Source organism: Chaetura pelagica, unplaced genomic scaffold (genome assembly GCF_000747805.2).
Source record: "Chaetura pelagica isolate M959 unplaced genomic scaffold, ChaPel_1.0 scaffold79, whole genome shotgun sequence".
NCBI lineage: Eukaryota > Metazoa > Chordata > Aves > Apodiformes > Apodidae > Chaetura > Chaetura pelagica.
Genome location: NW_009969339.1, coordinates 5,914,542 through 5,928,971, shown reverse-complemented (window position 1 = coordinate 5,928,971; position 14,430 = coordinate 5,914,542).

Below are 14,430 nucleotides of genomic sequence, written 5' to 3'. Positions count from 1 at the left end.
GCAGGAACCAGAAATTCAGTTGTTTACAGGAAATCCCATTCTTCAAAATGTGTTTCCGTTTTGGAGTAAAAGGTCAAATTTAGACCTTTTTTGTTTGGACCTCCTTGTTTTCTGAGCTCCCGATGGAGCTTAGGTGTGGCTAGATCCAATCTTAGTCTCACACTTGAACAATGGTTTATGTCTAATGGAATTAGCCATACAAAGTTGTGTCCATTTAGTGGTCAGGATAAACAAAAAGCCAGAGAGCAAAATTACTCTCTATTACTTTGCCCCACCCTGGGAGATAAAAGGGGAATAAGGAAGAGAGGCTTCGAGGCTGGAATTTAAAAGTAGAACAGGTTTAATAGAACAGGGAAGGGATAGTGATATGTGGAATAACAATCAAAAATACACAAATATATACAAAACCCAGTTTCAGTGGTCACTGATACAAGAATCTGAAAATCCTTCATGGCAGAGCTGACTTAAGAAAAGGGTCCAGGGCTCTTGCCAGCAACCAATGGAGTTGGATCCTGCTGAGCAGCTGGCAAGCTGAAGACACAGAGCAGCAGCCTTTCTCCAAGATGTCTGCCAGATGAGTGAAGGGAGGGAGGGATGGATTTCTCCTCCCTTCTGGCTTTTAGTGGGTATGGTAGAAAATGGGAGGGAATAATGGAATAATGATCCCTCTCTGTTCTGTCCCCCTCAATCCCTCAGGGTCCTAAACAGCCTCTCTTTGTCCTTGTATTAATACCATAACCTTTGCCTGTGCCCCCTCGAACCATTACAAAAGTTCATAATTAATATTTAATAGCCCTGTGGTTTAGTAATATTTAATTAGTATTCAGCATGCTATCAGTCACTTACCAAAAATCTGCTGTTAGTAGGTGTCTGTGCCTTGAGGAGCAACCTTGAGAAGTGTTCCAGCTCAAGAGGGAACCATGCATCAGATCACCAACATGCAGCCATGTTGGCTAGCAGAGGGAGCTCAAAGAAGGCTCACTTAGATTAGCATATTTAGGGAATAAAATGGTTGGCTTATAGTCAAATTACATGTGATAGGGAAAGGTATGTGTAAGATTCCTTGTACTGAAAACTTTCTTTATTCTTTTGATAAATGAGTCTTGGAAAAACCACCAGTTATTCATGTATTAATGTCATGAACTACATTCCAAGCTCATGCATTGATGCTTGCTGTGTCACTTTGCTCCTTTGTGGGTTTCAGAGAACAGATTGAAACTAGAAGGGTTCATGGCCTGGCTATGGCTCAGGCCTTTAGCTCCTTTGGGGCCTCTACCAAACTGTCAGGAGTTCAGTTAATGGGTTGAGTGCATTCATCACACATCCATCACAACTGCCAGAGTATGGAGAAAGAAAATGGCTCTCTTTCCACAAATATGTCAGGAGGGTAACATTGCAACCAAGGATGAGGAAAAGGCTGAGATACTTAATGTCTTCATTGCCTCTGTCTGTAATAGTCAGACCTGATTCATCCAGGTGTTCAGCCTCCTGAACAGGAAGATGAGGAGAGAGCAGAACAACCCCCCATAATCCAGGAGGAAGTAGTTAATGATCTGCTTCTACACCTAGACATGCACAAATCTGTGGGGCCGGATGGGATACTGAAGCGTGCTAGAAGTATTGAAGGATCTGGCAGGGGAGCTTGCTAAGCCTCTCTCCATCATTTATCAACAATCATGGTCAACAGGGGAGAGGTCCTGGACAACTGCAGAGTGGCTAATGTGATGCCCTTAAAGAAAGGTCAGAGGATCCAGGGAAATACAGGTCTGTCAGCCTGGCCTCAGTACTGGGAAAGGTCATGGAGAGGCTCATCTTGAGTGACCTGACATGGCAAGTGCAGGGCAGCCAGGGGATCAGGGCCAGCCAGCATGGGTTTATGAAAGGGAGGTCTTGCTTGACCAACCTGATCTCTTTCTATGACCATGTCACCTGCCTTTTGAAAGAGGGAAAGACTGTGGGTGTTGTTTACCTAGGCTTCAGTAAGGCCTTTGACACCATCTCCCACAGCATACTTCTGGAGAAGCTGTCAAATCATGGCATAGACAAGTGTGCTCTTCCCTGTGTAAAACAACTGGCTGAATGGCTGGGCCCAGAAAGTTGTGGTAACTGGGGTCAAATCCAGCTGGTGGCTGGTCACCAGTGGTGTCCCCCAGGGCTCAGTCTTGGGGCCAGTCTTGCTCAGCATCTTTATTGATGATGTGGATGAGGGGACTGAGTGCACCCTCAGTAAGTTTGTAGATGACACCAAGTTGGGTGGGAGTGTTGATCTGCTTGAGGGTAGGAATGCCCTGCAGAGAGACCTGGACAGGCTGGATCGATGGGCCAAGGCCAATTGTATGAGGTTCAAAAAGGCCAAGTGCCAGGGCCTGCATTTTGGTCACAACAACCCCAGGCAATGCTAAAGGTTTGGGGAAGAGTGGCTGGGAAGCTGCTTAGCAGAAAAGGACCTGGGGGTGTTGGTGCACAGTTGGCTTAACATGAGCCAGGAATGTGCCCAGGTGGTCAAGAAGGCCAATGGCACCCTGGCCTGCATCAGGAATAGTGTGTCCAGCAGGAGTAGGGGAGTGATTGTGCCCCTGTACTTTGTGCTGGTGCACTTCAAATATTGTGTTCACTTCTGGGCCCTTCACTATAAGAAGGGCATTGAGGTCCTGGAGTGTGTCCAGTGGAGAGTTACCAACTTGGTGAAAGGTCTAAAGAACAAGTCATACAAGGAGTGGCTGAGGAAATTGAGGATGTTTAGTTTAGAGAAAGAGGAGGCTGAGGGAAGACCTCATAGCCCTCTACAACTACCTGAAAGCAAGTCATAGTAAAGGGGGTGTTGGCCTCTTCTCCCAGGTAAATAATGACAGGACCAAAGGAAATATTCTGAAGTTGCTGCAGGGGAGGTTCAGATTGGATATTAGGAAGAATTTCTCTACTGAAAGAGTGGTCCAGCACTGGAGCTGCCTGCCCAGGGAGGTGGTTCATCCTTGAAGGTATTAAAGAAACATGTAAATGTGGAACTTCAGGGCAAACTCTAGTGGCCCAGCAGGTTTTTTTTACAGTGTTTTTTTTGGCAAAGTGTTGTGTGGTTGTGTGTTGTCTGGGGTTTTTTTGTGTGTTGATGGTTGGACTTGGTGATCTCAGAGGTCCTTTCCAACCATGACAATTCTGTGATTCTGTCTTCAAGCCTTTGCCTGTAGAAGTTTTCTCTATTACTTTGAACATAAAAATCTGAGGTTTGCTTAGTAGTCTCCTCTGTTGTGTCTCAGCTGTTGACTTGATTATTTTAAAATTCTCTGTTCTCATGAACTGCTGAGAACATAATCTAATTAGCAGAATGAGAATTGCTCTTGAAGTGGTATTACATGTGACCCTGAACAGTGACCACCTGCTGTCAACCTTGTGAAGGAAAGTGTGACTTTATTCCATTAGCAGTTATTATGAAAGCTGGGAAGGAGGGGTATGGGAATGACAGATGGTTAACATCTTTGGAGGGAGGGTTAATGGGGATGAGTGCTTTTCTTAAATTTTGCAAGGAAGGAGAACCACTGTTACAAACTCACTTTAAGGCTGACAGGTGCTGGCAGTCTTCCTGAGTGTCCTGCTACAGAGGAAAAACTTTCCTAATCCTGGGTGTGGAAGGATGCTTCTGCTGTGCAAACACCACATTTGGCCAGCACTGGCCCTGAGTCCTCTGGTTTCCAGAAGAGCACAGCTTTCTTCTTCTGGAGATCCTGGGAATGGCGTTGCAGTGGCCAGCATGGAGAGTTTTAAGGCTTACTACACCCAAGCATTGTTCCTCTCCTGAAATCACCCTTAACAGCAGCTAAGATGAAAGCAAATGTAAATGAGAACTCATTTACATAGCACAAATGTTGGCAGTGCAATTACAATGAATTTTGAGAGAGAACTAAGGAGAAAACTGTTCTTTTATACACCCATACTTAAATGAGCTCTAAGAAGTTTTTCTTTGTGCAGGGAAGAGTGTTTAACCAGATTTGTTGCTTGGGATCCTTTCAGGGTATAATGTTTACACCTAATTTACCCTCTGTGGTTCCATTTAGAATGTAATTTAATCAAAATGTTGATTTCAATCTTTTCCCAAGGGTTTGCCTCCCATCTGCCACCTCATTTTCAGAAGTATTTAGTTTCTTGGGCATGGCTGGGTGAAACGATTATCTACCTAGAAAATAAGGAGGTTCTCTCAGGCCCTCCTTAACTATAAAGAAAAACCCAATTTACTGTAAGCAAAATACTCTTGTTGGCCTAATACAGTTACATTTTTAGCTCAATGGTAAAAGGTTTTTTCGCATGCTGAAAACTACATTTCTATCAGTGTTAAAGTGAGCCTTTGCCTCTAACTCTGCAGTCCTATTTCAAGTCAGCAGATACATAAAGTCATGTGCACAAGCAGCACATTTAGTGCTTCTGTTTGACTGGTATGGCTGCCAGGGGTAAGCATCTGGGTGTGGTGAAGTGTTAGGTGCCCAGCCCTTGGCACAGACAGCTATGTTATAATTTAATCAGTATTGAGATTCTGAAGTGAAACATTCTAGCGGACGTGGTCTCTCCAGAAGAGGTCAGAAGAAGCTGCATATGAGGAATAATTTTATTGGTGGTCTGAGGTTTTTTTGGGGGGGTGATTTTGCTTTGGATTTTTTTCTTTTTCTGATTGCACAGCTTACATGGAAATGAACTCATTGTTAGTTTAGGATTAATATGTTCCTGATACTTGCTGCTTGTTTGCCTCAAACTCAATCATATTATTTGAAGATTTAATTATCTCCATAGCAACTAATTTTGATTTATTAATACTAATACTAGAAGTAATTGAAACAGAGCAATGGGGACAGTATATTATGTACCAGACATGTTGATAAAATTGTTTCCAAATGAAATATCTTTGAAATCTTTTAGAGGAAGCAAAAGGTGATCTCAAGGCAATGGTTGTATAGGGAGATGGGAGTTTTTCTACACTCTTCCTACACAATAGAATGTATTTAGATATTTGTACAAAATTTATTTTATGCAGTGCCTGATTCAAAATGCATTGAAATAATTGGTTTCAGTAGTTTTGGGACTAAGCCCTTGTTTAAGTTATTTCTGAACCCAATGTCAAGCAATCATTCAGATTTTACATCTTTCATAAGAAAAGAATTCAGTTAAAAATAAATAAGATCATTCAATTTAAATCTGCTGTTGTGATGAGGAATGGGAAATTGAAGATTAAGGATTGTGTTTGTGGATTTTACTCAATAGTCCTATAAATTCATGAGGGATAAATTTCTTCTCCTCATTGAATGAACAGACTTTGATAATTTAAAGAACATATTCTCAAGAGTCCACAATCCAAAGTCCCATACTAAACCCAAAGTTTTAGAGATGAGGAAGGTGGAGTTAATCAGGTTTGGATTTTTATCTGTAAATCCAAGGGATTATAGGCTCCCTCTCTGATTTAGTGCTTTACATCACTCTCCTGAGTAAAGCCTGTAGAAGTGGGGCAAGAGGCCTAGAAAGCACCTCAACATTTACCTTGAAACACTTTTTTACTTATGACTGGCTTGTGGGCTGGAGGTGGGGAATGAGAGTCTTCTGTGGCCTGCGGGGAGGAGATTCTTAGAATACAGACATGCCAGAAAGGATGTGATGAATCTGCTTCTCAACTTGCAGCTCTTGTCTGCTCGAGAAGGCTGCTCTCCTTTGCAGTCTCCTTCTCCCTTGAGGTCCTCAGCAGTTGTTCTTCACAGCAATCTTGCATAGCACGGTGGGGCTGCTTGTAATCCAGCAGCACCTGCCTGTGATGTGAGAAACATGCTTTGCCCCAGACTGGAGCTACCACTGTGGTTATTGTCAGGGCTGTGCTAGTGTTGAGTTCCCTAACACCCATCTGGTGGAAGAGATTAGAACAAACAAAATGAGGTGGATTTGTGATGTTTCTTGTAGCAATAAACACCTGCACAGGTGACTCTGGGCAATAAGATCCTACAGTAAGTGTTTACTCAACGTGGAAAGTCTTCTTCCCATAGTCCAACCAGGAAGTCCCACTGATCCTTCATGCCATGATAAAGTTGAAGGCTCAATTGATGCACAGCATGTGGCTCCTTTTCTAGGCTGCTGCTTTAACACATGGGAGAGAACCTGTCCAGATATTAGGCTGTCTGCCAGCCTTGAACTTGAGAAATTGGATTCAATTTACTCTTCTGCAGTTGATTACTTATAAGACCCGAGGGAAATAATTTAGTGTCAGATTCTTCAAGGTATAATGCCAATTTGTTTTCTATGGAAATTGGTTAAGGTTAGATGCTAAGTATCTTGGTGTTCCCCAAGGGGCATTTGAGTTTGTACCTGAAAAGTGAAGATGGGATGATTCACATGCTTGATAAATGTACTAACAATTGTGAAGTTGTTACACCTAATAGGTATAGAAGTCATAAATTTACTGCAAATAGTTCTACATAGTTTCTGATGCTGATTTGACATTTTTAGTCGTAAAGATGAACTTCTTGTAATGTTGAGATTAATGGTTAATTTTTTTATGGACTTCTGCACATCCACTTACTCTTTAAGGGATTTTATTCTTATTTATATTTATTTTCTGTAATAATTGAAAGAATACCTGCATCACTAAGTCTGTAGGTTAGCCATACAAAAGAAAAATTCAGCATCAGTCAAGGCAATGATGAGTTAGTCTAAATGGCAGAACATGTTATGGTGCAGTTGGCACACAAGCACCCAATGGAGACACTTTTCTTCAGAGCTTGAGAGATTTATACTCAGTCATCCTCTTAGAACTAGACGCAGTCTAGGCAGGATAAAGTGACTCTCTTAATACACTTCTGAGAAGGACTTTAGTTGCTTTAGCTCTTTGAGTGAGTTCATTCAGGGTCTCTGTGTGGCCTGATATTGTGCCATGAAGATGCAACCTAAGATACTGGATGGAGTTCAGTGTTGAAAACAAGGATTGCATGTGGTTGCAAGATAATCACTTTCTGCTCAGGGCTTCATTGCCTGAAAAAACAACAACAACAACAAAAAACAAAAAAACCCCAAAAAACCAAAAACAAAACAACACAGGACTTCTGCCTCTGAAACCTCTCAGAAGTTGCTGGTCATTTTATTACTTTCATTTGACCACTGCTATTTGCTGCCTTCTTCTGTGGTTGTCCTCTTCTTCCAATCAGGCATTAACTTTCTGCCTCCTATTTCGGCACAAACTAGTGTTATTTTCTCTTCATTTCACTGTGCACAAGTACCACAAGGAATACCATTAGTAGGAGAATTTACAGCCCCGCACACAACACTTATCCTTTACTTACTGCTGGAGAAAGAGCAGAGGAAAAATGGAAAAATATTTTTTTCTTACAATTTTATTTCATTTTACTAGTGAATATAAATAAAATTAAATTGCTTGATTCGTACCTTTTTCCATCCACTTAATGTACTTGTCAGAATAGAATTAAATGTTCTGCTCACAGTGAATCAAGAGAGTCTTCAACCTCACCTTCCATGAATGGTAAGAAAGGAATATTTATTTTTTCTTGTGTACCTTCAGCCTAGAAATAGAACTGAAATTGTCACATGGTGCCACTTGCATTCTGTTGAATCAATCATAGGAAATAAATAGTGGTGTCAAACTCCTCCCTCTTTTGGGACCTTTGATTCTTTATCTCACCTTACAGATGTGAGAAGTTCTTGGGCCAAGTGACAGATTGCTACAGACTGCTCAGCATAACATCAGGGCAACCAAAAGCCAGTGTAATACACTGGTGGCAAATAAGTCAACTCTCAGCATTCATTTTCCATAAACATTTTTCAGCATCAACCAATAGGATCTGCTAATAGAAGATGGGCAGTTGTTGTACTGCAGGAACCCTGATTTAGCCATTTTGCTCCTAGTAACCACTGCTCTTAGTGTTCAGATTTGCTCAGGCTCTGACTTAGGAGGGCTGCTGTTGGAGAAGGATACTTCATTACCCCTTTGCCTGCAAAGGCTGTGAGGAGAGTAGGAATTAAGGGGACCAGCAGGACAAGTGATGAAGCATTCCACTAAAAGGAAAGTGCTTGTGTGCAGAGTTCCCCAGACTGCCTTAATATTCAGTGTGCAGAATTATTCTGTGAATAATTTATGCAAACATATTCCAGCACTACAACCATTTCACTGGGTATTTGCTTTTTGGGGGCTTGTGTTGGCCAGTCATTTCTGTGTGATGGTTACCAGTCTCTGCATGCATGATTTTTGTGTGGCTTTTCTGGATGAATATATTTGACTGCTTGCCAGGCTTTCCCTATGTGCAAATAAATTTTGCTTTCAGCAATGTGCATAGAAAATCTAAACAGAGATAAGAGGTTGCAAATATTGCCAGGAGGAATGTCAGTACCAATGAAATGCATTTCCACAGCTTTTTTTTTTTTTTTAATCTTCTAGTGCTCTGGTTGCAATAACTGTATTTCCAAGAGGATGGGAGGCAACCCCTCAAAGTTGCACCCCTAGTCAAATTTGGGGAGTGCCTGGAGGGGTGCCGGAAGCCCTCCTGGTAGTTCTGAAGGCAGTGAGCAGCTAGTCTCTAGTCTTCACTAGCCCATGAAGCAAAAAGCCATGCTGTAGTGCCCAAACTCTGGTTCTGTGCACCCCAGCACAGAGCCCACCTGGCCACAGGGATGAAAATAGTCAGAGATGTTTTATCATGACTTACAAAAAAAATTGCTATGACTTTCCTGCTTCCTTCCTCTCTGTATATTAGTCCATTGTTGCTTTCCGTTAGCTTTATCCATTTTGGGGCAAAAAAACCCCAAACCAGCTGGGCATGGTTGCTGCTTCTCTGCTCTATCCTGTCCACCCACCACCCTGGCAGCCTGGAGGATTCTCTAATGCAGTTCTCTGCCATTCAGCACCAGGCAACGAAGCTCCCTGTGACGTCTGCATGGTGCTGCCTGGCCCCGAGGGAGTGGCATGTGGGGCTGCAGGTGAGAGGGGATATTCATAAGTGCAGTGAATTTTTTGTTTTCTCCAAAGGTGAATTTAGCTGTGCTCCCTCCTGCTGTACAAAATGCTAATGAGGGAATCGATGGCAAACAGGTGCAGTGAGGAGCTGCTCAGCGCACAGCAAGCCTTGGCGCTCCGTTGCCATGCTCAGCATCTGAATCTTAATATCATTCCAGAGTGACAGAATAGTAATTCCCATCTCTTGTTAAGGAAGAGACCTGTTACATTCAGAACCTTCTGGAATTAATGCTGTTCTTTCATACGTTCATTGCATTTGCCAAGCTTCATAGCAGGAATTCCTCAAGCAAGGAAACACATCTTTAGGAAGTATTCATGCAATTAATTATTTACTCAATATCTGAAGTTTTACACCACTTAATAAATCTTTAAGTACTCAGAGGTTTTATGGTCTTGTTAGTTTTGTTGAGAATATTTTATTATTCCTCATTTTTAATTATTTTTTTAAAAAGCAACTTGATTTTGTCTGCCTTCAGTCTGTCTTGGTGCTGTGATCTCAGCCACCTTGTTGCATGGGAGGGCTGCAGCAAAAAACACACACATAGTAACATGTACACATGCCTTGTGTATGTACACAACTCTATAATAACCCACAGACAAAAAGATAGGACTGGGTGGGTGATTGCTGAGTTTCAATAGGACAGCACTCCTCCTCCACAGAATTGGGGAGAGGACCTGCTTGGGACCAACCTTGGATGGGCACAAGCCTGTTGCTGTCTGGGTGAGGCCATGGCACAGTGCAGGGGCACCTCCTCTCACTGCCCTTCCTGCATTCCCAGTCTTGCAGAGGGTTTGGGTTTTTTTATTCTTATTTTTTGCCTGCTTTTCATTTTCACAATACAGAAGATATTTTTTTATATATTCAATATATGTCACTTTTTTCAGGGATTCTTTGTTGTACTCTTAGACAAGCCCTGCCTTGGCTCTGAGTTGTGTTCCTTTATTGACCAGTCCTGGACCACTTGTGATTTGTGTTTTTACCTCAGGTATAGTCCTGTGCCTTTCATCCTATGGGTATCTTCAGGGGTCCCAGGGACAACCTGCTCAAAAATCACTAAAAAGAAAAAAAGATACAAAGACTCATTCATTTGTGTGTAATCTGGGAAACTTCTAGTCATCTTTAAATATATACTGAAGCATTTTTTTCAGCATTTGATTTTTTTTTTAAGTTGTCAATGGAATGACATAGATCCTTTCCTCTTAGAAAGGATTTTATCAAATCTTCTCTGTGTTCTTTGCCTAGAAGCTTCCAGAGTAACCTCTTGTGCTGAGAAATGTGTACACACAACTCAAAAACCATCTGCTGTTCTGTCACCTGAAAGACTTTGCACAGAAAGCTAATGCATAATTTATAGTACAGATTTTTGTCACGTTTGAAAGTTGTAGCTTTTTTTTTACCTCAGCTCTACAAAGAGGAAGATGCTTTTCCTTGAGCCTAAAAATCTGGTCTTAGTGTTACAGATAACAACTCACAAGCTTGTCTTGGGTACCATCTGCTCTGTACCTGGTAGGCTAGTCATGCAGTGTCTCAAAGACCATGTCATTCAGTAGCTCCTGCATTGTATGCTTGACTTCTGGCCTGCCTGAATTAAGCCCAAGGCTGCAGGTCTCACCTGCTCTGATGTGATGCAGTGAGGAAAACTCCTGGCAGTCTGGTCCACCTGATAGAAGTAACCAGTAAGGTGCATGGGAATGTAAATTGCCTTCGTGCCTACTTTCAGGAAGCCTATAAGCAGCAGTTTCAATGCAGCCCATTACTGTAGCACTTCAAAATGGGTGCCTCACAGCAAGCATAATCAGATAAGGAGGCAAATCCTGAGGGCAAAGGTGCATCCTCTGGGCAGTAGACAGTGGCACTCCCATTCCAGTGGCATCATGTAGGCTATCTGGGAGACAACTTGGTTTCCAGATTGAAAGACGCAGAGGTAATTAATTTAGATTTAGCAAGCCAACTGTCTAAAGAGAAGGTCTTAAAACTCAGCTTTCCTGCTGCTTCACTTATGGTAATACTGGGAATAGATGTTGGTGAAGGGGTCCTTAAGATTTTATCTTCATTACCAAATATTTTTCAAAAACATATTCAGTGTTTGTTCCATGAACAAGTGAAACTGCCTTCCTTTTTCATTACCCCATCAAGGATGTTATCTGTGACTTCTCATTTTCAAAAGAGAAAAGCTCAGTAAGTATAAAAAGATCTTTATGTATTTTATTTGGGGTTTGTGCAAAGCAGCTGCCAAGAGTACCAGACATGCAATGGGTAAACCTGCAATACAGCCTGGGCACACAGTTTTGACTTATGCTTTTATTATATATCTGTAAACCATGAACTGAAACCCTCACCTGTTGTGTGCACCATGTGCTGAATAATAAATTGACATAACATCATATTTCTAAATTTAAACTGGTTATTTTGGGGAACAGCTGTTTAAGCAGTGTGGGAATGGGAGTGAGGATGCTAGTGCATGCACATTGCCTGTCTTCTTGTAAAATCATCTTCCTAACAACTGGTTGTCCTCTATCCATATTTTATCCAATGGCCAGTGACTTTGCCTTTTGACAGGAGTATTCCTGATTTAATATTCTCTTACTGTATGCTACGTGGAGCTTATTAATAAAATATGACTAAAAATAGATTTACAATATGTAAAACTTACTTTCCTATCATCCTAAATATGAAAACAACTCTTTACCTGGCAGCAAGGGCTGCTCTCACACCTCATGCCCCAGACACGAACCATCATCAAAATGGGGACAGATCATTGCTGCTGGAAGCAGAGGGTTGTGAGGAGTCCTCATACATTAATAACTGTTCTGTTACCTCCCATTCATTAATCTTTATGCTCTGTGTATACATACATTTTCTGGTGAAGACAACATGGGATTTATTTTTCTCTGAAAAATGACCTCTAGAAACTCAGGATTGTCAAATACGCATGAAAAGGACTGAAACATGTTTCCACTCATGCTGCTCTTCCTGATGCTGGCAACAGTTCACTGATCCCCGTTGTGGCCTCAGTGGTTGCAGAAATGGCCATAGGAGCTGCAGGAATGGGAACAGAGCAGCGGGGAGCTGTGCCTGTCTCTTGAACCATCATGTCTTGCCTACCAGAGAGCATTCAGCAGTAGAAGTGAGGACACACAAAAAAAATGAAAGGGCTTCAATAACTTTACAGCCAAAAGACTTAAGTCTTTTGAAATGGAGCATGCTGCAGCACTGCAGCAATAAATAATTTGTGAAGGCCAAGGCAATACTTGTACTAGCAAAAAACAGCCACTGCTAGACAGTGAAGTCCATCTTTAAAAAGGTTTGGGGAGCACCTCTCTGCCTCACTAGTAGTAGATCATTGGTATGTGTGGCTGGAGGGCTAGAGAGAAAAAGCAAAGGACAGAGGGAGAGAGCCTTCACTGTCTTTGAGCCCTTGATACATAGATCATATTCCAGAATTCATCATGTGTATAACTGCATTGTGCCTTTTGTACTTCCTTCAGCAGTCAGCAAGCATAAACCAACACACAGCTGCTTTGGATTAAGCTGATGCTTTAACATCTACATTTTGCTATGATAAATTGATGTTACCTTGGCATCACTTCATTCATTGACTCTAATAGATCTGGGTAAATACTGCTTTGGGTTGGTTTTTTTGTTTGTTTTTTTTTTATCAGAGGCCAAACCAAAAGAGCAGGAAAAAATATCTTGGATCAGAATTTTCTGAAGTTTTCTTTGGCAAAATGAAACAAACAAACTTCATCATGCCAAAACCTTGAATGAACCAAAATGTTTCATTCCACCTATACAGCATGTTTTATGTTCTCTTTTTTGAAATTGAATGACACTTCAAACAAATAAGTAGCAAAATTTTATTTGCAAACCATTGGAACGGAAGGATTTGTCATTTTCAAAAAATCTATTCCTGTAGTCTCAATTTGGAACTTAGCTGAATTCAACCTGAATGTACTAGTTTTTTCAATTTTTTTGCTTCTTATGGAAAAACATTCCCAGAACTTTTTCTTATTGAAATGATTCTTGCATTTTCTTCCTTCCCTACCAGTGAAATATTCTACTTTTATATGTTTTCTTTTGATTTCTCTTATCCTGATGAAGAATATTTCAGATTAGTTTCTTGATGACCTAAAATCTCCTGCCATTTCTCTGTCTCTGCTAAGATCCTTCATAGGCTGTGCCTTGGCTCTCCCCTGTTTATTCTGCAATAATGTTACAGGCTAACAGAGAGTGAGGCAGATTCTGTGCCTTTGCAGAGTGGATGTTGCTGTCAATACATTCCTCATACACTTGCTTTGATTTAACTTTGGAAAATGTGTTGAGGTTTTTTTCCTTTTTCTTCTTTTTTTTCCCCCCTCTTTTTTCTAAATCTTTCCTTTTCATTAAGGAACATTCAGTTAAAGCACAAGTGGGGAACTCTGCACAGAGAGGTGAATCAAAAATGTTTATTTAGATTGGCACGTTGCATGCACCTGAAACACATCTTGCCTTGAGGATGCTTGGCTCTGCCAGGGAAGCCCACAGTCCTCCAGGCAAAAGTCCATCTCTGCCTAGAAACATTTCTGTTGCTGTTTGTTTGTTCATTGGCCCAGAAGCTTGGTAATCTGGGCTTTTCCCAAAGTACATGTACTTGTGGGCATAGGCCACTGTAGTGCATCCAGCGCATTTGGAAGATGTCTGTTTTCTGGTTTTATTATGGAAATAAGAATTCTCACCAAGAATTTCCAATGAACTTCTCTCCAAAGATGTAAACTAGGGTTATTTCCCAAGCCCTGCACAACTGATAACCTTCCATCCATCTTTAATGTTCTGCATGTGCATTAAAAGTATGCTGTAAACAGTGTGATTAAAATGAAATTATTTTGGGAGGATGAATGCTATTCCAAGGCTTATATGTTGCCCTTTCCAACCTTGAAAAAGTGGCCCTTTTGAATGAGGTTTTCTAAGTCTGCTTTGTCTGTGAAAGTGAGTATTAAATATTCCCATAAAAACTCTTCACATCCTGTGCCATGTGCAGGAAAATAGTCTTTAGTTTGCTAGGACAAGTGAAGTTGAGGATTGAAAATAATTCTGCATTTATATAGAGAGTTAAGTAGGCTTGAAAATAATCCTTGTAAGAATTGTATTTATACAACCAAAATTAATCAAGATCCAATTGTTTGAAAACTACAGTATGGTATGTCAGTAATAACTTTAACAAGCAAACTAATCAACCGTTCGTCCTTCTGCCTAGAGCTGATGAAAGAAAAAGATTCTTATTAATTCTACTTTTAAATGCTTGGGAGCCATGAAAATGCTTGCTGGTGAGAGCCAGATGGGTCCCTTGATAGTGAGATTCTTTTATAGGCTCATTCCTCACTTCTGTGGCTAATGCTTTCCTCCTAATGGGGAGATTGTTCTCACTAATCCTATTTCTGGTTGCACTGACATTCTCAGAGACAGC